This window comes from Pleuronectes platessa, chromosome 21 (genome assembly GCF_947347685.1).
Source record: "Pleuronectes platessa chromosome 21, fPlePla1.1, whole genome shotgun sequence".
NCBI lineage: Eukaryota > Metazoa > Chordata > Actinopteri > Pleuronectiformes > Pleuronectidae > Pleuronectes > Pleuronectes platessa.
Genome location: NC_070646.1, coordinates 12,284,511 through 12,307,317, shown reverse-complemented (window position 1 = coordinate 12,307,317; position 22,807 = coordinate 12,284,511). Strand labels below are relative to the sequence as shown.

The 22,807-nt window shown below is 42.3% G+C and overlaps 23 non-coding genes across 23 annotated transcripts; 11 read left to right on the top strand and 12 right to left on the bottom strand.

Annotated features, from left to right (window-relative positions):
• Positions 1–430: 430 nt before the first annotated feature.
• Positions 431–524, bottom strand: trnai-uau (transfer RNA isoleucine (anticodon UAU)). Its single transcript has 2 exons — positions 487–524; positions 431–466 (listed from the first exon to the last, which is right to left on the bottom strand). It is a non-coding gene; the product is annotated as a tRNA-Ile (tRNA).
• Positions 525–1,357: 833 nt separating this feature from the next.
• Positions 1,358–1,439, top strand: trnas-cga (transfer RNA serine (anticodon CGA)). Its single transcript has one exon. It is a non-coding gene; the product is annotated as a tRNA-Ser (tRNA).
• Positions 1,440–2,055: 616 nt separating this feature from the next.
• trnai-uau (transfer RNA isoleucine (anticodon UAU)) lies at positions 2,056–2,149 on the bottom strand. The gene is made up of 2 exons: positions 2,112–2,149; positions 2,056–2,091 (listed from the first exon to the last, which is right to left on the bottom strand). It is a non-coding gene; the product is annotated as a tRNA-Ile (tRNA).
• An 833-nt stretch (positions 2,150–2,982) lies between these two features.
• Positions 2,983–3,064, top strand: trnas-cga (transfer RNA serine (anticodon CGA)). The gene has a single exon. It is a non-coding gene; the product is annotated as a tRNA-Ser (tRNA).
• A 616-nt stretch (positions 3,065–3,680) lies between these two features.
• trnai-uau (transfer RNA isoleucine (anticodon UAU)) lies at positions 3,681–3,774 on the bottom strand. Its single transcript has 2 exons — positions 3,737–3,774; positions 3,681–3,716 (listed from the first exon to the last, which is right to left on the bottom strand). It is a non-coding gene; the product is annotated as a tRNA-Ile (tRNA).
• Positions 3,775–4,607: 833 nt separating this feature from the next.
• Positions 4,608–4,689, top strand: trnas-cga (transfer RNA serine (anticodon CGA)). Its single transcript has one exon. It is a non-coding gene; the product is annotated as a tRNA-Ser (tRNA).
• A 624-nt stretch (positions 4,690–5,313) lies between these two features.
• Positions 5,314–5,407, bottom strand: trnai-uau (transfer RNA isoleucine (anticodon UAU)). Its single transcript has 2 exons — positions 5,370–5,407; positions 5,314–5,349 (listed from the first exon to the last, which is right to left on the bottom strand). It is a non-coding gene; the product is annotated as a tRNA-Ile (tRNA).
• Positions 5,408–6,769: 1,362 nt separating this feature from the next.
• Positions 6,770–6,851, top strand: trnas-cga (transfer RNA serine (anticodon CGA)). The gene has a single exon. It is a non-coding gene; the product is annotated as a tRNA-Ser (tRNA).
• Positions 6,852–7,475: 624 nt separating this feature from the next.
• trnai-uau (transfer RNA isoleucine (anticodon UAU)) lies at positions 7,476–7,569 on the bottom strand. Its single transcript has 2 exons — positions 7,532–7,569; positions 7,476–7,511 (listed from the first exon to the last, which is right to left on the bottom strand). It is a non-coding gene; the product is annotated as a tRNA-Ile (tRNA).
• An 833-nt stretch (positions 7,570–8,402) lies between these two features.
• Positions 8,403–8,484, top strand: trnas-cga (transfer RNA serine (anticodon CGA)). Its single transcript has one exon. It is a non-coding gene; the product is annotated as a tRNA-Ser (tRNA).
• Positions 8,485–9,108: 624 nt separating this feature from the next.
• On the bottom strand, positions 9,109–9,202 carry trnai-uau (transfer RNA isoleucine (anticodon UAU)). The gene is made up of 2 exons: positions 9,165–9,202; positions 9,109–9,144 (listed from the first exon to the last, which is right to left on the bottom strand). It is a non-coding gene; the product is annotated as a tRNA-Ile (tRNA).
• Positions 9,203–10,035: 833 nt separating this feature from the next.
• trnas-cga (transfer RNA serine (anticodon CGA)) lies at positions 10,036–10,117 on the top strand. Its single transcript has one exon. It is a non-coding gene; the product is annotated as a tRNA-Ser (tRNA).
• Positions 10,118–10,741: 624 nt separating this feature from the next.
• Positions 10,742–10,835, bottom strand: trnai-uau (transfer RNA isoleucine (anticodon UAU)). The gene is made up of 2 exons: positions 10,798–10,835; positions 10,742–10,777 (listed from the first exon to the last, which is right to left on the bottom strand). It is a non-coding gene; the product is annotated as a tRNA-Ile (tRNA).
• Positions 10,836–11,657: 822 nt separating this feature from the next.
• trnas-cga (transfer RNA serine (anticodon CGA)) lies at positions 11,658–11,739 on the top strand. The gene has a single exon. It is a non-coding gene; the product is annotated as a tRNA-Ser (tRNA).
• Positions 11,740–12,363: 624 nt separating this feature from the next.
• On the bottom strand, positions 12,364–12,457 carry trnai-uau (transfer RNA isoleucine (anticodon UAU)). The gene is made up of 2 exons: positions 12,420–12,457; positions 12,364–12,399 (listed from the first exon to the last, which is right to left on the bottom strand). It is a non-coding gene; the product is annotated as a tRNA-Ile (tRNA).
• An 822-nt stretch (positions 12,458–13,279) lies between these two features.
• On the top strand, positions 13,280–13,361 carry trnas-cga (transfer RNA serine (anticodon CGA)). The gene has a single exon. It is a non-coding gene; the product is annotated as a tRNA-Ser (tRNA).
• Positions 13,362–14,227: 866 nt separating this feature from the next.
• trnai-uau (transfer RNA isoleucine (anticodon UAU)) lies at positions 14,228–14,321 on the bottom strand. Its single transcript has 2 exons — positions 14,284–14,321; positions 14,228–14,263 (listed from the first exon to the last, which is right to left on the bottom strand). It is a non-coding gene; the product is annotated as a tRNA-Ile (tRNA).
• A 523-nt stretch (positions 14,322–14,844) lies between these two features.
• Positions 14,845–14,938, bottom strand: trnai-uau (transfer RNA isoleucine (anticodon UAU)). The gene is made up of 2 exons: positions 14,901–14,938; positions 14,845–14,880 (listed from the first exon to the last, which is right to left on the bottom strand). It is a non-coding gene; the product is annotated as a tRNA-Ile (tRNA).
• Positions 14,939–15,982: 1,044 nt separating this feature from the next.
• On the top strand, positions 15,983–16,064 carry trnas-cga (transfer RNA serine (anticodon CGA)). The gene has a single exon. It is a non-coding gene; the product is annotated as a tRNA-Ser (tRNA).
• A 736-nt stretch (positions 16,065–16,800) lies between these two features.
• Positions 16,801–16,895, bottom strand: trnai-uau (transfer RNA isoleucine (anticodon UAU)). The gene is made up of 2 exons: positions 16,857–16,895; positions 16,801–16,836 (listed from the first exon to the last, which is right to left on the bottom strand). It is a non-coding gene; the product is annotated as a tRNA-Ile (tRNA).
• Positions 16,896–20,508: 3,613 nt separating this feature from the next.
• On the top strand, positions 20,509–20,590 carry trnas-cga (transfer RNA serine (anticodon CGA)). Its single transcript has one exon. It is a non-coding gene; the product is annotated as a tRNA-Ser (tRNA).
• A 714-nt stretch (positions 20,591–21,304) lies between these two features.
• trnai-uau (transfer RNA isoleucine (anticodon UAU)) lies at positions 21,305–21,398 on the bottom strand. The gene is made up of 2 exons: positions 21,361–21,398; positions 21,305–21,340 (listed from the first exon to the last, which is right to left on the bottom strand). It is a non-coding gene; the product is annotated as a tRNA-Ile (tRNA).
• Positions 21,399–22,082: 684 nt separating this feature from the next.
• On the top strand, positions 22,083–22,164 carry trnas-uga (transfer RNA serine (anticodon UGA)). Its single transcript has one exon. It is a non-coding gene; the product is annotated as a tRNA-Ser (tRNA).
• Positions 22,165–22,807: the final 643 nt, after the last annotated feature.

Sequence of the window (22,807 nt, the reverse complement as noted above, 5' to 3'; positions counted from 1 at the left end):
ATCCATTTACAGAACATATTCTCACACTGCCCTAAGTTGCCTCTCGATTTATATTTTTTTATATTCCTGACACTTAGTAAGTAGAATTATCTTTACACTAAAGTGTTGCTTTATTACTTACTTTAATGTGGTTGTGTAGCTCGTACAGTTTTGTTTTGATGGTGACACTGCACCTCTGCTCTGTAAGGCAGGAAGATGGCTGAGGCCAAGTTTCCAGTGATGCCACTGAGCATGTAGATGATGGAGATTCTAAACCAGCTCTCTGTCCTCAGCACGGTCATCTGGAACAACAACGACAGCAGGCAGTGCAGGATCACACACACACAAAATGTCAAGGTAGTCACTGACTAAACCTGAAGGACTGAACTCTTCACTAGTTGTGTCTTGTGAACAGTCACTTCTCCCACCAACCACCAAGGTAAAACCATTCTGCTCCAGGTGAGAGTCGAACTCACAACCTCAGCATTGCTCTGCAGGTCACTGTCTTATAAGTACTGCGCGCTGACCGATTGCGCCACTGGAGCCTGGAAAGTCAAGAACAAAAATCAATTTTTTTTCCACCCAGTTACATCTGTTTGCTATGAAGGACGTTATCCTGGTCTACAAGAGATTGACATGTAAAACCTTCAAGATGCCTGTTGTGAAGATTCTACACTGAAATGTCAAAGCAGAAATATTACTGGTATTAACTAACATAGACATTTGATTAGTAAATTGCAGGAGTTGCAGCCAAATCCAATTCAATCGAAGCAACTGGGGATAACTTCTACAGCCAGGGGCCTCTGCGTAAAAATATCCTCTTCCAAAGCAACACAAGGTATCAAACAGGAAGTAGGCTGTGCAGTTAGTGAAAAGTTGCTTTTATAGTTTGACACCAGTAGTTTAAACCAACATCTGACCAAGGTTGTTGTAGGCTAGTTCATAGATGTGATTCTTGCGAACAGTCCCTTCTCCACAAACAGTGCTGCTCCAGGTGAGGATCGAACTTACAACCTCGGCATAGCTCTGCAGGTCACTGTCTTATAAGCACCTCGCGCTGACCGATTGCACCACTGGAGTCTTTTCAAGTGGCGAAAATGAAATGTAATGTATCGAGGCCAAACTAATGCACTGACTTGTTTTGTTTAGGTTCTCTTACTTTCGATTTTAACGATATGTTTTCTTTACACTAAATAGCCATAAATATGTGATACACAGTCACTGTTCAGACCTCCTTGTGTCTGTGTCACTGTATAACTGGTAATCCCAAATGAGTCGAATACTTTAATACAATGTACCTCTGCAATCAGTTCATATACTTTCTCTGCCCATCATAACTGTCTTCACTAATATGTGTATATTAATTGCATGTCAACATGTCACGGTGGCCGAGAGGTTAAGGCGTTGGACTCGAAATCCAATGGGGTTTCCCCGCACAGGTTCGAATCCTGTTCGTGACGCTCTTCTTTAGACCGTAATGAGTCTTTGGTGGCAAGTAGTCCCACCCTCACCACTGGGGAGAGGTACCGCTCGTCGTTCCTTCCTGCAGCTGTAAGACTGTACAACCAGATCTCCTTCCAGTAGAACTACATGCACCCATCATGGACTACACTCTTCACTGTGCAATATCAATGGTTCATGTGCAATCCATTTACAGGACATATTCTCACACTGCCCTAAGTTGCCTCTCGATTTATATTTTTTTATATTTATTATATTCCTGACACTTAGTAAGTAGAATTATCTTTACACTAAAGTGTTGCTTTATTACTTACTTTAATGTGGTTGTGTAGCTCGTACAGTTTTGTTTTGATGGTGACACTGCACCTCTGCTCTGTAAGGCAGGAAGATGGCTGAGGCCAAGTTTCCAGTGATGCCACTGAGCATGTAGATGATGGAGATTCTCAACCAGCTCTCTGTCCTCAGCACGGTCATCTGGAACAACAACGACAGCAGGCAGTGCAGGATCACACACACACAAAATGTCAAGGTAGTCACTGACTAAACCTGAACTCTTCACTAGTTGTGTCTTGTGAACAGTCACTTCTCCCACCAACCACCAAGGTAAAACCATTCTGCTCCAGGTGAGAGTCGAACTCACAACCTCAGCATTGCTCTGCAGGTCACTGTCTTATAAGTACTGCGCGCTGACCGATTGCGCCACTGGAGCCTGGAAAGTCAAGAACAAAAATCAATTTTTTTTCCACCCAGTTACATCTGTTTGCTATGAAGGACGTTATCCTGGTCTACAAGAGATTGACATGTAAAACCTTCAAGATGCCTGTTGTGAAGATTCTACACTGAAATGTCAAAGCAGAAATATTACTGGTATTAACTAACATAGACATTTGATTAGTAAATTGCAGGAGTTGCAGCCAAATCCAATTCAATCGAAGCAACTGGGGATAACTTCTACAGCCAGGGGCCTCTGCGTAAAAATATCCTCTTCCAAACCAACACAAGGTATCAAACAGGAAGTAGGTTGTGCAGTTAGTGAAAAGATGCTGTTATAGTTTGACACCAGTAGTTTAAACCAACATCTGACCAAGGTTGTTGTAGGCTAGTTCATAGATGTGATTCTTGCGAACAGTCCCTTCTCCACAAACAGTGCTGCTCCAGGTGAGGATCGAACTTACAACCTCGGCATAGCTCTGCAGGTCACTGTCTTATAAGCACCTCGCGCTGACCGATTGCACCACTGGAGTCTTTTCAAGTGGCGAAAATGAAATGTAATGTATCGAGGCCAAACTAATGCACTGACTTGTTTTGTTTAGGTTCTCTTACTTTCGATTTTAACGATATGTTTTCTTTACACTAAATAGCCATAAATATGTGATACACAGTCACTGTTCAGACCTCCTTGTGTCTGTGGCACTGTATAACTGGTAATCCCAAATGAGTCGAATACTTTAATACAATGTACCTCTGCAATCAGTTCATATACTTTCTCTGCCCATCATAACTGTCTTCACTAATATGTGTGTATTAATTACATGTCAACATGTCACGGTGGCCGAGAGGTTAAGGCGTTGGACTCGAAATCCAATGGGGTTTCCCCGCACAGGTTCGAATCCTGTTCGTGACGCTCTTCTTTAGACCGTATTGAGTCTTTGGTGGCAAGTAGTCCCACCCTCACCACTGGGCAGAGGTACCGCTCGTTGTTCCTTCCTGCAGCTGTAATACTGTACAACCAGATCTCCTTCCAGTAGAACTACATGCACCCATCATGGACTACACTCTTCACTGTGCAATATCAATGGTTCATGTGCAATCTATTTACAGAACATATTCTCACACTGCCGTAAGTTGCCTCTCGATTTATATTTTTTTATAGTTATTATATTCCTGACACTTAGTAAGTAGAATTATCTTTACACTAAAGTGTTGCTTTATTACTTACTTTAATGTGGTTGTGTAGCTCGTACAGTTTTGTTTTGATGGTGACACTGCACCTCTGCTCTGTAAGGCAGGAAGATGGCTGAGGCCAAGTTTCCAGTGATGCCACTGAGCATGTAGATGATGGAGATTCTCAACCAGCTCTCTGTCCTCAGCACGGTCATCTGGAACAACAACGACAGCAGGCAGTGCAGGATCACACACACACAAAATGTCAAGGTAGTCACTGACTAAACCTGAACTCTTCACTAGTTGTGTCTTGTGAACAGTCACTTCTCCCACCAACCACCAAGGTAAAACCATTCTGCTCCAGGTGAGAGTCGAACTCACAACCTCAGCATTGCTCTGCAGGTCACTGTCTTATAAGTACTGCGCGCTGACCGATTGCGCCACTGGAGCCTGGAAAGTCAAGAACAAAAATCAATTTTTTTTCCACCCAGTTACATCTGTTTGCTATGAAGGACGTTATCCTGGTCTACAAGAGATTGACATGTAAAACCTTCAAGATGCCTGTTGTGAAGATTCTACACTGAAATGTCAAAGCAGAAATATTACTGGTATTAACTAACATAGACATTTGATTAGTAAATTGCAGGAGTTGCAGCCAAATCCAATTCAATCGAAGCAACTGGGGATAACTTCTACAGCCAGGGGCCTCTGCGTAAAAATATCCTCTTCCAAAGCAACACAAGGTATCAAACAGGAAGTAGGTTGTGCAGTTAGTGAAAAGTTGCTGTTATAGTTTGACACCAGTAGTTTAAACCAACATCTGACCAAGGTTGTTGTAGGCTAGTTCATAGATGTGATTCTTGTGAACAGTCCCTTCTCCACAAACAGTGCTGCTCCAGGTGAGGATCGAACTTACAACCTCGGCATAGCTCTGCAGGTCACTGTCTTATAAGCACCTCGCGCTGACCGATTGCACCACTGGAGTCTTTTCAAGTGGCGAAAATGAAATGTAATGTATCGAGGCCAAACTAATGCACTGACTTGTTTTGTTTAGGTTCTCTTACTTTCGATTTTAACGATATGTTTTCTTTACACTAAATAGCCATAAATATGTGATACACAGTCACTGTTCAGACCTCCTTGTGTCTGTGTCACTGTATAACTGGTAATCCCAAATGAGTCGAATACTTTAATACAATGTACCTCTGCAATCAGTTCATATACTTTCTCTGCCCATCATAACTGTCTTCACTAATATGTGTATATTAATTGCATGTCAACATGTCACGGTGGCCGAGAGGTTAAGGCGTTGGACTCGAAATCCAATGGGGTTTCCCCGCACAGGTTCGAATCCTGTTCGTGACGCTCTTCTTTAGACCGTAATGAGTCTTTGGTGGCAAGTAGTCCCACCCTCACCACTGGAGAGAGGTACCGCTCGTCGTTCCTTCCTGCAGCTGTAAGACTGTACAACCAGATCTCCTTCCAGTAGAACTACATGCACCCATCATGGACTACACTCTTCACTGTGCAATATCAATGGTTCATGTGCAATCCATTTACAGAACATATTCTCACACTGCCCTAAGTTGCCTCTCGATTTATATTTTTTTATATTTATTATATTCCTGACACTTAGTAAGTAGAATTATCTTTACACTAAAGTGTTGCTTTATTACTTACTTTAATGTGGTTGTGTAGCTCGTACAGTTTTGTTTTGATGGTGACACTGCACCTCTGCTCTGTAAGGCAGGAAGATGGCTGAGGCCAAGTTTCCAGTGATGCCACTGAGCATGTAGATGATGGAGATTCTCAACCAGCTCTCTGTCCTCAGCACGGTCATCTGGAACAACAACGACAGCAGGCAGTGCAGGATCACACACACACAAAATGTCAAGGTAGTCACTGACTAAACCTGAAGGACTGAACTCTTCACTAGTTGTGTCTTGTGAACAGTCACTTCTCCCACCAACCACCAAGGTAAAACCATTCTGCTCCAGGTGAGAGTCGAACTCACAACCTCAGCATTGCTCTGCAGGTCACTGTCTTATAAGTACTGCGCGCTGACCGATTGCGCCACTGGAGCCTGGAAAGTCAAGAACAAAAATCAATTTTTTTTCCACCCAGTTACATCTGTTTGCTATGAAGGACGTTATCCTGGTCTACAAGAGATTGACATGTAAAACCTTCAAGATGCCTGTTGTGAAGATTCTACACTGAAATGTCAAAGCAGAAATATTACTGGTATTAACTAACATAGACATTTGATTAGTAAATTGCAGGAGTTGCAGCCAAATCCAATTCAATCGAAGCAACTGGGGATAACTTCTACAGCCAGGGGCCTCTGCGTAAAAATATCCTCTTCCAAACCAACACAAGGTATCAAACAGGAAGTAGGTTGTGCAGTTAGTGAAAAGTTGCTGTTATAGTTTGACACCAGTAGTTTAAACCAACATCTGACCAAGGTTGTTGTAGGCTAGTTCATAGATGTGATTCTTGCGAACAGTCCCTTCTCCACAAACAGTGCTGCTCCAGGTGAGGATCGAACTTACAACCTCGGCATAGCTCTGCAGGTCACTGTCTTATAAGCACCTCGCGCTGACCGATTGCACCACTGGAGTCTTTTCAAGTGGCGAAAATGAAATGTAATGTATCGAGGCCAAACTAATGCACTGACTTGTTTTGTTTAGGTTCTCTTACTTTCGATTTTAACGATATGTTTTCTTTACACTAAATAGCCATAAATATGTGATACACAGTCACTGTTCAGACCTCCTTGTGTCTGTGGCACTGTATAACTGGTAATCCCAAATGAGTCGAATACTTTAATACAATGTACCTCTGGAATCAGTTCATATACTTTCTCTGCCCATCATAACTGTCTTCACTAATATGTGTGTATTAATTACATGTCAACATGTCACGGTGGCCGAGAGGTTAAGGCGTTGGACTCGAAATCCAATGGGGTTTCCCCGCAACCAACATCTGACCAAGGTTGTTGTAGGCTAGTTCATAGATGTGATTCTTGTGAACAGTCCCTTCTCCACAAACAGTGCTGCTCCAGGTGAGGATCGAACTTACAACCTCGGCATAGCTCTGCAGGTCACTGTCTTATAAGCACCTCGCGCTGACCGATTGCACCACTGGAGTCTTTTCAAGTGGCGAAAATGAAATGTAATGTATCGAGGCCAAACTAATGCACTGACTTGTTTTGTTTAGGTTCTCTTACTTTCGATTTTAACGATATGTTTTCTTTACACTAAATAGCCATAAATATGTGATACACAGTCACTGTTCAGACCTCCTTGTGTCTGTGTCACTGTATAACTGGTAATCCCAAATGAGTCGAATACTTTAATACAATGTACCTCTGCAATCAGTTCATATACTTTCTCTGCCCATCATAACTGTCTTCACTAATATGTGTATATTAATTGCATGTCAACATGTCACGGTGGCCGAGAGGTTAAGGCGTTGGACTCGAAATCCAATGGGGTTTCCCCGCACAGGTTCGAATCCTGTTCGTGACGCTCTTCTTTAGACCGTAATGAGTCTTTGGTGGCAAGTAGTCCCACCCTCACCACTGGAGAGAGGTACCGCTCGTCGTTCCTTCCTGCAGCTGTAAGACTGTACAACCAGATCTCCTTCCAGTAGAACTACATGCACCCATCATGGACTACACTCTTCACTGTGCAATATCAATGGTTCATGTGCAATCCATTTACAGAACATATTCTCACACTGCCCTAAGTTGCCTCTCGATTTATATTTTTTTATATTTATTATATTCCTGACACTTAGTAAGTAGAATTATCTTTACACTAAAGTGTTGCTTTATTACTTACTTTAATGTGGTTGTGTAGCTCGTACAGTTTTGTTTTGATGGTGACACTGCACCTCTGCTCTGTAAGGCAGGAAGATGGCTGAGGCCAAGTTTCCAGTGATGCCACTGAGCATGTAGATGATGGAGATTCTCAACCAGCTCTCTGTCCTCAGCACGGTCATCTGGAACAACAACGACAGCAGGCAGTGCAGGATCACACACACACAAAATGTCAAGGTAGTCACTGACTAAACCTGAAGGACTGAACTCTTCACTAGTTGTGTCTTGTGAACAGTCACTTCTCCCACCAACCACCAAGGTAAAACCATTCTGCTCCAGGTGAGAGTCGAACTCACAACCTCAGCATTGCTCTGCAGGTCACTGTCTTATAAGTACTGCGCGCTGACCGATTGCGCCACTGGAGCCTGGAAAGTCAAGAACAAAAATCAATTTTTTTTCCACCCAGTTACATCTGTTTGCTATGAAGGACGTTATCCTGGTCTACAAGAGATTGACATAAAAAACCTTCAAGATGCCTGTTGTGAAGATTCTACACTGAAATGTCAAAGCAGAAATATTACTGGTATTAACTAACATAGACATTTGATTAGTAAATTGCAGGAGTTGCAGCCAAATCCAATTCAATCGAAGCAACTGGGGATAACTTCTACAGCCAGGGGCCTCTGCGTAAAAATATCCTCTTCCAAAACAACACAAGGTATCAAACAGGAAGTAGGTTGTGCAGTTAGTGAAAAGTTGCTGTTATAGTTTGACACCAGTAGTTTAAACCAACATCTGACCAAAGTTGTTGTAGGCTAGTTCATAGATGTGATTCTTGTGAACAGTCCCTTCTCCACAAACAGTGCTGCTCCAGGTGAGGATCGAACTTACAACCTCGGCATAGCTCTGCAGGTCACTGTCTTATAAGCACCTCGCGCTGACCGATTGCACCACTGGAGTCTTTTCAAGTGGCGAAAATGAAATGTAATGTATCGAGGCCAAACTAATGCACTGACTTGTTTTGTTTAGGTTCTCTTACTTTCGATTTTAACGATATGTTTTCTTTACACTAAATAGCCATAAATATGTGATACACAGTCACTGTTCAGACCTCCTTGTGTCTGTGTCACTGTATAACTGGTAATCCCAAATGAGTCGAATACTTTAATACAATGTACCTCTGCAATCAGTTCATATACTTTCTCTGCCCATCATAACTGTCTTCACTAATATGTGTATATTAATTGCATGTCAACATGTCACGGTGGCCGAGAGGTTAAGGCGTTGGACTCGAAATCCAATGGGGTTTCCCCGCACAGGTTCGAATCCTGTTCGTGACGCTCTTCTTTAGACCGTAATGAGTCTTTGGTGGCAAGTAGTCCCACCCTCACCACTGGAGAGAGGTACCGCTCGTCGTTCCTTCCTGCAGCTGTAAGACTGTACAACCAGATCTCCTTCCAGTAGGACTACATGCACCCATCATGGACTACACTCTTCACTGTGCAATATCAATGGTTCATGTGCAATCCATTTACAGAACATATTCTCACACTGCCCTAAGTTGCCTCTCGATTTATATTTTTTTATATTTATTATATTCCTGACACTTAGTAAGTAGAATTATCTTTACACTAAAGTGTTGCTTTATTACTTACTTTAATGTGGTTGTGTAGCTCGTACAGTTTTGTTTTGATGGTGACACTGCACCTCTGCTCTGTAAGGCAGGAAGATGGCTGAGGCCAAGTTTCCAGTGATGCCACTGAGCATGTAGATGATGGAGATTCTCAACCAGCTCTCTGTCCTCAGCACGGTCATCTGGAACAACAACGACAGCAGGCAGTGCAGGATCACACACACACAAAATGTCAAGGTAGTCACTGACTAAACCTGAAGGACTGAACTCTTCACTAGTTGTGTCTTGTGAACAGTCACTTCTCCCACCAACCACCAAGGTAAAACCATTCTGCTCCAGGTGAGAGTCGAACTCACAACCTCAGCATTGCTCTGCAGGTCACTGTCTTATAAGTACTGCGCGCTGACCGATTGCGCCACTGGAGCCTGGAAAGTCAAGAACAAAAATCAATTTTTTTTCCACCCAGTTACATCTGTTTGCTATGAAGGACGTTATCCTGGTCTACAAGAGATTGACATAAAAAACCTTCAAGATGCCTGTTGTGAAGATTCTACACTGAAATGTCAAAGCAGAAATATTACTGGTATTAACTAACATAGACATTTGATTAGTAAATTGCAGGAGTTGCAGCCAAATCCAATTCAATCGAAGCAACTGGGGATAACTTCTACAGCCAGGGGCCTCTGCGTAAAAATATCCTCTTCCAAAACAACACAAGGTATCAAACAGGAAGTAGGTTGTGCAGTTAGTGAAAAGTTGCTGTTATAGTTTGACACCAGTAGTTTAAACCAACATCTGACCAAAGTTGTTGTAGGCTAGTTCATAGATGTGATTCTTGTGAACAGTCCCTTCTCCACAAACAGTGCTGCTCCAGGTGAGGATCGAACTTACAACCTCGGCATAGCTCTGCAGGTCACTGTCTTATAAGCACCTCGCGCTGACCGATTGCACCACTGGAGTCTTTTCAAGTGGCGAAAATGAAATGTAATGTATCGAGGCCAAACTAATGCACTGACTTGTTTTGTTTAGGTTCTCTTACTTTCGATTTTAACGATATGTTTTCTTTACACTAAATAGCCATAAATATGTGATACACAGTCACTGTTCAGACCTCCTTGTGTCTGTGTCACTGTATAACTGGTAATCCCAAATGAGTCGAATACTTTAATACAATGTACCTCTGCAATCAGTTCATATACTTTCTCTGCCCATCATAACTGTCTTCACTAATATGTGTATATTAATTGCATGTCAACATGTCACGGTGGCCGAGAGGTTAAGGCGTTGGACTCGAAATCCAATGGGGTTTCCCCGCACAGGTTCGAATCCTGTTCGTGACGCTCTTCTTTAGACCGTAATGAGTCTTTGGTGGCAAGTAGTCCCACCCTCACCACTGGAGAGAGGTACCGCTCGTCGTTCCTTCCTGCAGCTGTAAGACTGTACAACCAGATCTCCTTCCAGTAGGACTACATGCACCCATCATGGACTACACTCTTCACTGTGCAATATCAATGGTTCATGTGCAATCCATTTACAGAACATATTCTCACACTGCCCTAAGTTGCCTCTCGATTTATATTTTTTTATATTTATTATATTCCTGACACTTAGTAAGTAGAATTATCTTTACACTAAAGTGTTGCTTTATTACTTACTTTAATGTGGTTGTGTAGCTCGTACAGTTTTGTTTTGATGGTGACACTGCACCTCTGCTCTGTAAGGCAGGAAGATGGCTGAGGCCAAGTTTCCAGTGATGCCACTGAGCATGTAGATGATGGAGATTCTCAACCAGCTCTCTGTCCTCAGCACGGTCATCTGGAACAACAACGACAGCAGGCAGTGCAGGATCACACACACACAAAATGTCAAGGTAGTCACTGACTAAACCTGAAGGACTGAACTCTTCACTAGTTGTGTCTTGTGAACAGTCACTTCTCCCACCAACCACCAAGGTAAAACCATTCTGCTCCAGGTGAGAGTCGAACTCACAACCTCAGCATTGCTCTGCAGGTCACTGTCTTATAAGTACTGCGCGCTGACCGATTGCGCCACTGGAGCCTGGAAAGTCAAGAACAAAAATCAATTTTTTTCCCACCCAGTTACATCTGTTTGCTATGAAGGACGTTATCCTGGTCTACAAGAGATTGACATGTAAAACCTTCAAGATGCCTGTTGTGAAGATTCTACACTGAAATGTCAAAGCAGAAATATTACTGGTATTAACTAACATAGACATTTGATTAGTAAATTGCAGGAGTTGCAGCCAAATCCAATTCAATCGAAGCAACTGGGGATAACTTCTACAGCCAGGGGCCTCTGCGTAAAAATATCCTCTTCCAAACCAACACAAGGTATCAAACAGGAAGTAGGTTGTGCAGTTAGTGAAAAGTTGCTGTTATAGTTTGACACCAGTAGTTTAAACCAACATCTGACCAAGGTTGTTGTAGGCTAGTTCATAGATGTGATTCTTGGAAACAGTCCCTTCTCCACAAACAGTGCTGCTCCAGGTGAGGATCGAACTTACAACCTCGGCATAGCTCTGCAGGTCACTGTCTTATAAGCACCTCGCGCTGACCGATTGCACCACTGGAGTCTTTTCAAGTGGCGAAAATGAAATGTAATGTATCGAGGCCAAACTAATGCACTGACTTGTTTTGTTTAGGTTCTCTTACTTTCGATTTTAACGATATGTTTTCTTTACACTAAATAGCCATAAATATGTGATACACAGTCACTGTTCAGACCTCCTTGTGTCTGTGGCACTGTATAACTGGTAATCCCAAATGAGTCGAATACTTTAATACAATGTACCTCTGGAATCAGTTCATATACTTTCTCTGCCCATCATAACTGTCTTCACTAATATGTGTGTATTAACATGTCACGGTGGCCGAGAGGTTAAGGCGTTGGACTCGAAATCCAATGGGGTTTCCCCGCACAGGTTCGAATCCTGTTCGTGACGCTCTTCTTTAGACCGTAATGAGTCTTTGGTGGCAAGTAGTCCCACCCTCACCACTGGAGAGAGGTACCGCTCGTCGTTCCTTCCTGCAGCTGTAAGACTGTACAACCAGATCTCCTTCCAGTAGGACTACATGCACCCATCATGGACTACACTCTTCACTGTGCAATATCAATGGTTCATGTGCAATCCATTTACAGAACATATTCTCACACTGCCCTAAGTTGCCTCTCGATTTATATTTTTTTATATTTATTATATTCCTGACACTTAGTAAGTAGAATTATCTTTACACTAAAGTGTTGCTTTATTACTTACTTTAATGTGGTTGTGTAGCTCGTACAGTTTTGTTTTGATGGTGACACTGCACCTCTGCTCTGTAAGGCAGGAAGATGGCTGAGGCCAAGTTTCCAGTGATGCCACTGAGCATGTAGATGATGGAGATTCTCAACCAGCTCTCTGTCCTCAGCACGGTCATCTGGAACAACAACGACAGCAGGCAGTGCAGGATCACACACACACAAAATGTCAAGGTAGTCACTGACTAAACCTGAAGGACTGAACTCTTCACTAGTTGTGTCTTGTGAACAGTCACTTCTCCCACCAACCACCAAGGTAAAACCATTCTGCTCCAGGTGAGAGTCGAACTCACAACCTCAGCATTGCTCTGCAGGTCACTGTCTTATAAGTACTGCGCGCTGACCGATTGCGCCACTGGAGCCTGGAAAGTCAAGAACAAAAATCAATTTTTTTTCCACCCAGTTACATCTGTTTGCTATGAAGGACGTTATCCTGGTCTACAAGAGATTGACATGTAAAACCTTCAAGATGCCTGTTGTGAAGATTCTACACTGAAATGTCAAAGCAGAAATATTACTGGTATTAACTAACATAGACATTTGATTAGTAAATTGCAGGAGTTGCAGCCAAATCCAATTCAATCGAAGCAACTGGGGATAACTTCTACAGCCAGGGGCCTCTGCGTAAAAATATCCTCTTCCAAACCAACACAAGGTATCAAACAGGAAGTAGGTTGTGCAGTTAGTGAAAAGTTGCTGTTATAGTTTGACACCAGTAGTTTAAACCAACATCTGACCAAGGTTGTTGTAGGCTAGTTCATAGATGTGATTCTTGCGAACAGTCCCTTCTCCACAAACAGTGCTGCTCCAGGTGAGGATCGAACTTACAACCTCGGCATAGCTCTGCAGGTCACTGTCTTATAAGCACCTCGCGCTGACCGATTGCACCACTGGAGTCTTTTCAAGTGGCGAAAATGAAATGTAATGTATCGAGGCCAAACTAATGCACTGACTTGTTTTGTTTAGGTTCTCTTACTTTCGATTTTAACGATATGTTTTCTTTACACTAAATAGCCATAAATATGTGATACACAGTCACTGTTCAGACCTCCTTGTGTCTGTGGCACTGTATAACTGGTAATCCCAAATGAGTCGAATACTTTAATACAATGTACCTCTGGAATCAGTTCATATACTTTCTCTGCCCATCATAACTGTCTTCACTAATATGTGTGTATTAACATGTCACGGTGGCCGAGAGGTTAAGGCGTTGGACTCGAAATCCAATGGGGTTTCCCCGCACAGGTTCGAATCCTGTTCGTGACGCTCTTCTTTAGACCTTAATGAGTCTTTGGTGGCAAGTAGTCCCATCCTCACCACTGGGCAGAGGTATTGCTCTTGCTTCCTGCCTGCAGCAGTAAGACTGTACAACCAGATCTCCTCCCAGTAGAACTACATGCACCCATCATGGACTCTACAATGTGCAATCCATTCACACTCACAAATGTTTCCTCTCCGTACAGTGTATATATTAGTTTAATTCAATTTATATCTTTCTATATGTTTTATATTCTTACACTAAAGTATTATTATCTTTGCACTAAAGTTTGGCATGCTACTTATTACTTATTAATGCTTATATTGACACTTGCTGCTGGAATACTGCAAATGTACCTAGTGTAGTAGTAATAAAGGATAATCTTTTTTATATTTTATTCAAATTAAGTTCTCTTTCCTATGATTACGCCAAGCAGGTTATGTTTAATCTGAAGCTACGGGACAGTTACCACGATTTGGGTCGGGAAAGATGATGTTAAATTTTGGTGCCAATTTCTTTCACTTTCTTCAATATTGCAAGAATGTTTTTTTTTTTACATCTCAATTGATTTCTCAGAGACAAATATCAGACATGTTTAGGAGACCCATATTTATTGGGGCAGGTACAACCAGTAGCGGAGCTACAGAGTGCCAGTATAGTTTAACCTTGAAAACTACACCAGAAGCTGCAGTAGCTCGTACTGTTTTGTTTTGATGGTGACTGTACCTCAGTATGGTCATCTGGAAAAACACTGACACCAGGCAGTGGAGGATCCTACACATACACAAGGTCAAGCTCCTTACTGAGTAAAACTGAAGGCTTCATAAGTTGTCTCTCGTGAACAGTCACTTCTCCCAACAAGGTAAAACCATTTTGCTCCAGGTGAGGGTCGAACTCACAACCTCAGCATCGCTCTGCAGGTCACTGTCTTATAAGTACTGCGCGCTGACCGATTGCACCACTGGAGCCTGGAAAGTCATAAAGATTAATTTAATCGGTTTCCATCCAGTTACACCTGTCTGCTATGAACGATGTTATCTTGGCCAACAAGAGTTTGACATGTAAAACCTTCAAGAGGCCTGTTGTGAAGATCTACACTAAACAGTTTAAAGCAGAAATATGACTTGTATTAACTAATATAGACTTATAATTGTATTTACATAAATATACTTTGTCTCCAAAGCATTAATTGTATAGTTTACAGAAAAATTCAACTAACACTTTTCACCTCTATGCCGATGGAGGGTGGGTGAAGTGTTTGAGTCCCAGAAAATGTTTGGAGTCTCGGTTGAAAACAGAGTTGCAGCCAAATTCAAAACCATTGAAGCAATACGGGGTCACTTATTCAGCCAGTGTCCTCTGTGTAACAATATCATCCTGCAAACCCACACACACTTGACGAAGGAAGGTGCCATAGTCTTTGTTGTTGTAAGCATAGTTCCCAGTTTTGATTCTTTTGAACAGTCACTTCTCCACAAACACAGACAGTGCTGCTCCAGGTGAGGGTCGAACTCATAACCTCAGCATAGCTCTACAGATTACTGTTTTATAAGTACCGCACGCTGACCAATTGCGTCACTGGAGCCTGTTCAAGTGGTGAAAATTAAATATAATCCAATCGAGACCAAACTAATGAACTGACTTGTTTTGGTTCTTTATTTTGGATTTTAACGATATGTATTCTTTACACTAACTAGCCATTAAATATGTGATTCACAGTAACTGTTCAGATCTCCTTGTGTCTGTGTCACTGTATAACTGGTAACTAACATAGCCATTTAAAGAGTTGAATACCTGAATACAATGCACCAATGCAATCAGTTCATATACTTTCTCTGCCCATCATAACTGTCTGCACGAAAAAATGTATATTAATTAAATGTAAATATGTCACGCTGGCCGAGAGGTTAAGGCGTTGGACTCGAAATCCAATGTCTGCTATGAAAGATGTTATCTTGGTCAACCAGAGATTGACATGTCATACTTCAAGAGGCCTGCTGTGAAGATTCTACACTAAACTTTTCAAAGCAGAAATATTACTGGTATTAACTAACAAAGCCATTTGATTAGTTTTACATAAATATACTTTGTCTCCAAAGCATTAATGGGCTACTTCACAGAAAAATTTAACTAACTCTACTCATCACTATGCAGATGGAAGGTGGGTGAAGTGTTTGAGTCCACAAAAGACATTTGAAGTCTCAGCAGTAAACAGCGTTGCAGCCAAATCCAATATAATTGAAGCAACTGGGGATCACTTCTTCAGCCAGGGGCCTCTGTGTAAAACTATCCTCTTCTAAACCAACACAAGGTATCAAACAGGAAGTAGGTTGCGCAGTTAGTGAAAAGTTAGAGTTGTAATAGTTTGAAGATGACGATCAGTAGTTTAGTTAAATACACCAACTTTTCACCAGGGCAGGTGCAGAGTGATACTTTACGTTTTTGTAATACCAGCAACCCAGTTATTTTGTTGTCTGGAGGCTGATGTAAATGAACCCACAGACCCAAAGACTAACATCCATTTTTATGGATGTGCGATCATCCTGCACCACTGCAATCAGTTCATATACTCTCTCTGCCCATCATAACTGTCTGCAGAGAAATATGTATATTGATCACATGTAGATATGTCACGGTGGCCGAGAGGTTAAGGCGTTGGACTCGAAATCCAATGGGGTTTCCCCGCACAGGTTCGAACCCTGTTCGTGACGTTCTTCTTTAGACCTAAAGAAATTGCATTTCAACTTCTTCAACTGCTGACTCCCTGACCCAGTGGAGGTGTTAGGACAGGATGATGGACAAGTAGTCCCACCCCCTGCAGGACACAATCACAGCACTGGGCAGAAGTACTGCTGGCCGTTCCTTCCTGCAGCTGTAAGACTGTACAACCAGATCTCCTTCCAGTAGAACTACATACACCCCTCATGGACTACACTCTGCTTTGACACTCTTCACTGTGCAATATCAATGGCTCATGTGCAATCTGTTCACAGAACATATTCTCAAACTGCTGTATGTTGCCTCTCGCTACACTGTATATATTAGTTTAATTATATTTATATTTTTTCTATATGTATTATATTCCTGACACTTAGTAAGTAGAATTATCTTTACACTAAAGTGTTGCTTTATTACTTACTTTAATGTGGTTGCGTAGCTCGTACAGTTTTGTTTTGATGGTGACACTGTACCTCTGCTCTGTAAGGCAGGAAGATGGCTGAGGCTAAGTTTCCAGTGATGCCACTGAGCATGTAGATGATGGAGATTCTCAACCAGCTCTCTGTCCTCAGCACGGTCATTTGGAACAACAACGACAACAGGCAGTGCAGGATCACACACACACACACACACACACACACACAAGGTAAAGGTAGTTACTGAGTGAAACTGAAGTACTGAAGTTATGTCTCTCGACCAGTACCTTCTCCCAACAAAGTAAAAACATACTGCTCCAGGTGAGGGTCGAACTCACAACCTCAGCATCACTCTGCAGGTCACTGTCTTATAAGTACTGCGCGCTGACCGATTGCGCCACTGGAGGCTGGAAAGTCATAAACATGAATTCTATTTTTCTTCGTCCAGTTACACCTGTCTGCTGTGAAAGACGTTATCTTGGTCAACAAGAGATTGACATGTCAAACCTTCATGAGGCCTGTCGTGAAGATCTACACTAAACTGTTCAAAGCAGAAATATTAATGGTATTAACTAACATAGACATTTTATTTTTTTCCACATAAAAATACTTTGTCTCCAAAACATTAATGGTATAGTTCACAGAAAAATTCAACTAACTCTACTCATCACTATGCAGATGGAAGGTGGGTGAAGTGTTTGAGTCCACAAAAGACTTTTGCAGTTTCAGCAGTAAACAGCGTTGCAGCCAAATCCAATACAATTGAAGCAACTGGGGCCGGTTTTTCGGAAGTTTTAATCTGGATCAAACTGATTCAGATTTGGAAATCTCTTTTTCTGCTATCCAGGATCACGTAATCCATTTGATTTTTATGCTGGTTTTTCAAAGCAATATGGGATTGGATTACTCTGATCCGGATTCAAACTTTTCAGGATTGCCAAATCTGGATTACCTGTGGTCTAAATGGGACCATCACAATGTAGCTATGTAAAGAACAACAGGTAGAAAAGTGTAGGGTCACTACAATATGCTTTATTTGAACAGAAAATAGGACTGAACGGAACCGCAAACAAACAATATAAACATCCCCCTCCATTGTCCATTTCTTGGAAACAGGCAGTCCACTCATCTGAGACCTACAACAAATAAATAAATAAATACATACTTTACTCACAAATACATTATGGATGTTTCGAACAGGTTTCAAACAAAGATTTATTGAATTGAACTGGATAAAAAAAGGCTTAAATGTCCAATACTTAACAGAATTAATTACTTCTTAGTTCTTGTTATGAGTAGTTCTTCTTATGAGTTCTCCTTCTTCTTCATCATCATCATCTGCTTCGTCTGCTGTGGAGAGACCAGCTTGTCCAAGCTTGGCCTTTAGGAGGCGGATCTCAAGTCTGGCCTTGGTTTGCTGCAGTCGGGCAAGAATAAGCTGTTCCTCTGCTAGATGGATCTGTACTTCTGCCCTTTCAGTCTCTTTTTGCAGAAGTACATTATAGGCGTCATCTTTCTTTGGGTGCTTTAAGCCTCTCTCTGGGAGTCCTGTGGGAACTAGCCCTTCTGGCTCCACCTGTGATTGACCTTCTCCCTCGATTACAGGGCTGAGATTAAGAATAAATGTTTCTGAAGAAGGCTCACTTTCTGCTGTCATCACAGGCTCACCATCCTCTGCAACATCTTGGATCCACTGCAGAGCTTCCGACTTTTCACCTCCAATAATATCAAGAACTATGTTTGTGTATTCACCCCTCTTATATGGGTTGTTGCCTGTTTGGCTGTTCTTGGCTTCAGCGTGGTCTTTTGTTGCCCTGGCCTTAAGATTCTTCCACCGAAATCTGAATTGCTCTGTTGTCCTCTTCTGTCCAAACCCCATGGCTTTCACATTGTTGTGTGTTTTCAGCCCAAATTTCCTTCTTCATTTTACTGCTCACTTCACCACCCTTGGCAGAACTAAAAGATCCTACCAATGACCTATAATGGCACCTAACACCCTCCAGTAGGGCGTGGGTTTCAGCAGCAGAGAAATTCTGGCTTTTTGAGTCCATGGCTCCACCGCTTTGATGTAGCAAGCATCATTTCATAGGCCTTGGGTATGATTCCCTTAATTGAACACAAGCCAAAGCAATTAAGCTAACAGGTGTGTTTGGGAAGACCAATTTACACAGCCATATGTATATCCAGCCTTTCTCAGAGGACTCAGAGAGAAGGTCACAGAGAGGCAGTGACATGGCAGGTGTTGTCCATCGCCACCACAGGAGAAGATACCGTCAAAGGGTGTATGTTGAGCGTATAGATCCACTGCAGAAATATACCAATGAGGAGCTGTATGCTCGGTTTGGCTTCGGAAGAGCTGATATTCAGTATATTGTGGACCTTCTCATGCCCAACCTCCAACGCAGAACCCAAAGGAGTCATGGTCTGTCTGTGGAGGAACAGGTCCTCATTGCTCTTCGCTTCTATGCGTGTGGGACTTTCTACCAAGTTGTGGGTGACTACATGGGTGTGAAAAAATCAACTGTTTGTGATGTTCTGAAAAGTGTGTCAACTGCATTTGCCAGCCTGATTAATGAATTTGTTTCATTTCCGAAGGATGACCAGATCATCCAGGCCAAGCAGAATTTTTTTCTTTTGGGGAATATGCCCAATACTATTGGAGCAATCGACTGCACCCATGTGCACATACAAGCACCTCATGAGAATGAGTGGGAGTTTGTAAACCGAAAGGGGAGACACAGCATCAACGTTCAACTTGTGGGCAACGCTGAGCTCCTCATCACAAACTGCGTTGTGAAGTGGCCTGGGTCTGTCCGTGATGCGCGCATCCTGAGAGAGAGCGCTCTATATAGAGAGCTCCAAACCAACCGACCAAATGGTATCATATTAGGAGACAGTGCCTACCCTCTTCTACCATGGCTGATGACCCCTTTTCTGGCTGCAAACACGCCTGAGCAGGAACGCTTCAACACTGCTTATTGCAAAACAAGATGCACCATTGAGCGCTTAAATGGAGTTCTGAAGAGGCGCTTTGCATGCCTTAACTACTTGAGAGTGGAGCCACAGAAAGTATGCAGCATAATACTTGCTTGCATTGTCCTACACAAAATCGCGACCAGGTGCAAAGTCCCTCTCTGTGATGACGTCCCTGATGCACCTGAGCCCATTGGAGACACTGACCAACCTCCGGCATTCTGTCAGAATGAGGGCCCGACTGGACGACCAATAAGAGATGCAATTGTTAGATACAGTTTTTGTCCATGACTGATGATTGTGTCAGTGTGATTAATGTTTAATGAACAAAGACAGAATTTATTATTTGAGTTCAATATTGACAGCTGTTTGGGGGATTATTTTATGGGGCCGAAATATTTATAATTTATAATTTGCTGTATTGAAAGGTTGCTAGCCTACATAGCCTACCTACTTTATGTACTTCCTGTTAAACAATTCAAGTGAAATTGATGAATAAATATAAAGACTGTAAAATGCATGATATAAATGTTGTATTATTTAACTAACTAATTTTAGTTACCTAGTTTTATTACTGATATCCACCATGAATCCACCCTCCTGATGGGATCAGTTTAATCCTGATTTTTGGGATCAAAATGATCCCAATCCTACCAAAAAGTGTTGAAAAACCCAAACTCAAGGTTTGATCCGGATCAACAACAAGATTAGATTACGTGATCCAATCCAATTTCTGAATCCTTTTTTTCTTTTGAAATACCCATTTTCAAGATTTGATCCAATCCGATAGCCGTAATCCGATCAGATTACTTTTGAAAAAACGGCCCCTGGGGATCACTTCTTCAGCCAGGGGCCTCTGTGTAAAACTTTCCCCTTCCAAACCAACACAAGGTATCAGTAGGTTGTGCGGTTAGTGAAAAGTTAGAGTTGTTATAATTTGAAGATGACGATCAGTAGTTTAGTTAAATACACCAACTTTTCACCAGGGCATGTGCAGAGTGATACTTTACCTTTTTGTAATACCAGCAACCCAGCAACATGTAGATATGTCACGGTGGCCGAGAGGTTAAGGCGTCGGACTCGAAATCCAATGGGGTTTCCCCGCACAGGTTCGAACCCTGTTCGTGACGTTCTTCTTGAGAACTAAATAAATCTTCCTTTTTGTATGTATTTCAACTGATGACTCCCTGACCCAGAGGAGGTGTTAGGACAGGATGATGGACAAGTCCCACCCCCTGCAGAACACAATCACAGCACTGGGCAGAAGTACTGCTGGTTGTTCCTTCCTGCAGCTGTAAGACTGTACAACCAGATCTCCTCCCAGTAGAACTACAAACAACCATCATGGACTACACTCTGCCTTGACACTCTTCACTGTGCAATATCAATGGCTCATGTGCAATCCATTCACAGAACATATTCTCACACTGCCGTATGTTGCCTCTCGCTACACATATTAGTTTAATTCTATTGATATTTTTCTATATGTGTTATATTCCTGACACTTAGTAAGTAGAATTATCTTTACACTAAAGTGTTGCTTTATTACTTACTTTAATGTGGTTGTGTAGCTCGTACAGTTTTGTTTTGATGGTGACACTGTACCTCCGCTCTGTAAGGCAGGAAGATGGCTGAGGCCAAGTTTCCAGTGATGCCACTGAGCATGTAGATGATGGAGATTCTCAACCAGCTCTCTGTCCTCAGCACGGTCATCTGGAACAACAACGACAACAGGCAGTGCAGGATCACACACACACACAAGGTAAAGGTAGTTACTGAGTGAAACTGAAGTTGTGTCTCGTGACCAGTCACTTCTCCCACCACCCAACAAAGTAAAACCATTCTGCTCCAGGTGAGGGTCGAACTCTCAACCTCAGCATCGCTCTGCAGGTCACTGTCTTATAAGTACTGCGCGCTGACCGATTGCGCCACTGGAGCCTTGAAAGTCAACAACTTGAAGGTTACTTTTCTTCGTCCAGTTACACCTGTCTGCTATGAAAGATGTTATCTTGGTCAACAAGAGATTGACATGTCAAATCTTCAAGAGGCCTGTTGTGAAGATCTACACTAAACTGTTCAAAGCAGAAATATACTTTGTCTCCAAAGCATTCATTGGATACTTCTTAGAAAAATGTAACTAACTCTACTCATCACTATGCTGATGGAAGATGGCTGAAGTGTTTGAGTCCACAAAAGACTTTTGGAGTTTCAGCAGTAAACAGCGTTGTAGCCAAATCCAATACAATTGAAGCAACTGGGGATCACTTCTTCAGCCAGGGGCCTCTGTGTAAAACTATCCCCTTCCAAACCAACACAAGGTATCAGTAGGTTGTGCGTTTAGTGAAGAGTTGTTGTTATTTGAAGATGACAATCAGCAGTTTAGTTAAATACACCAACTTTTCACCAGGGCAGGTGCAGAGTGATACTTTACCTTTTTGTAATACCAGCAATCCAGTTAGTTTGTTGTCTGGAGGCTGATGTAAATGAACCCACAGACCCACAGACTAACATCCAGTTTTATGGATGTGCGATCATCCCGCACCACTGCAATCAGTTCATATACTTTCTCTGCCCATCATAACTGTCTGCAGAGAAATTTGTATATTAATTACATACAGATATGTCACGGTGGCCGAGAGGTTAAGGCGTTGGACTTGAAATCCAATGGGGTTTCCCCGCACAGGTTCGAACCCTGTTCGTGACGTATTACTTTAGAACTAAATGACTCTGTTGAAACCTTCTTTGGAAGTTGTAGGTCCTTTGGATTACATTTCAACTGCTGACATGACTCAGTCACCTGCCTGACTCAGTTGAGGTGTTGGGACAGCATGGTGCCCCTCCAGGACCCAATCACAGCGCTGGTCATTCCTTTCTGCAGCAGTAAGACCTCCCAGTAGAACTACATGCAACCATCATGGACTACACTCTTCACTGTGGAATATTCATTCTGTCTGTGCAATATCAATGGTTCATGTGCAATCCATTTACAGAACGTATTCTCACACTGCACATATGTTGCTACACTGTATACATTAGTTTAATTCCATTTACATTTTTCTATATGTTTTATATTCCGTAATTTTTATTATATTTACACTAGTGTTACTTTATTACTTACTTTAATGTGATTTCCTAAGGAGACTGTTGGGGCTCCGCTACTGAGTGCCAGTGTAGTTTACCATTTAAATTTACACCAGTAGCTCGTACTGTTTTGTTTTGATGGTGACACTGTACCTCTGCTCTATAAGGCAGGAAGATGGCTGAGGCCAAGTTTCCAGTCATGCCACTGAGCATGTAGATGATGGAGATTCTCAACCAGCTCTCTGTCCTCAGCACGGTCATCTGGA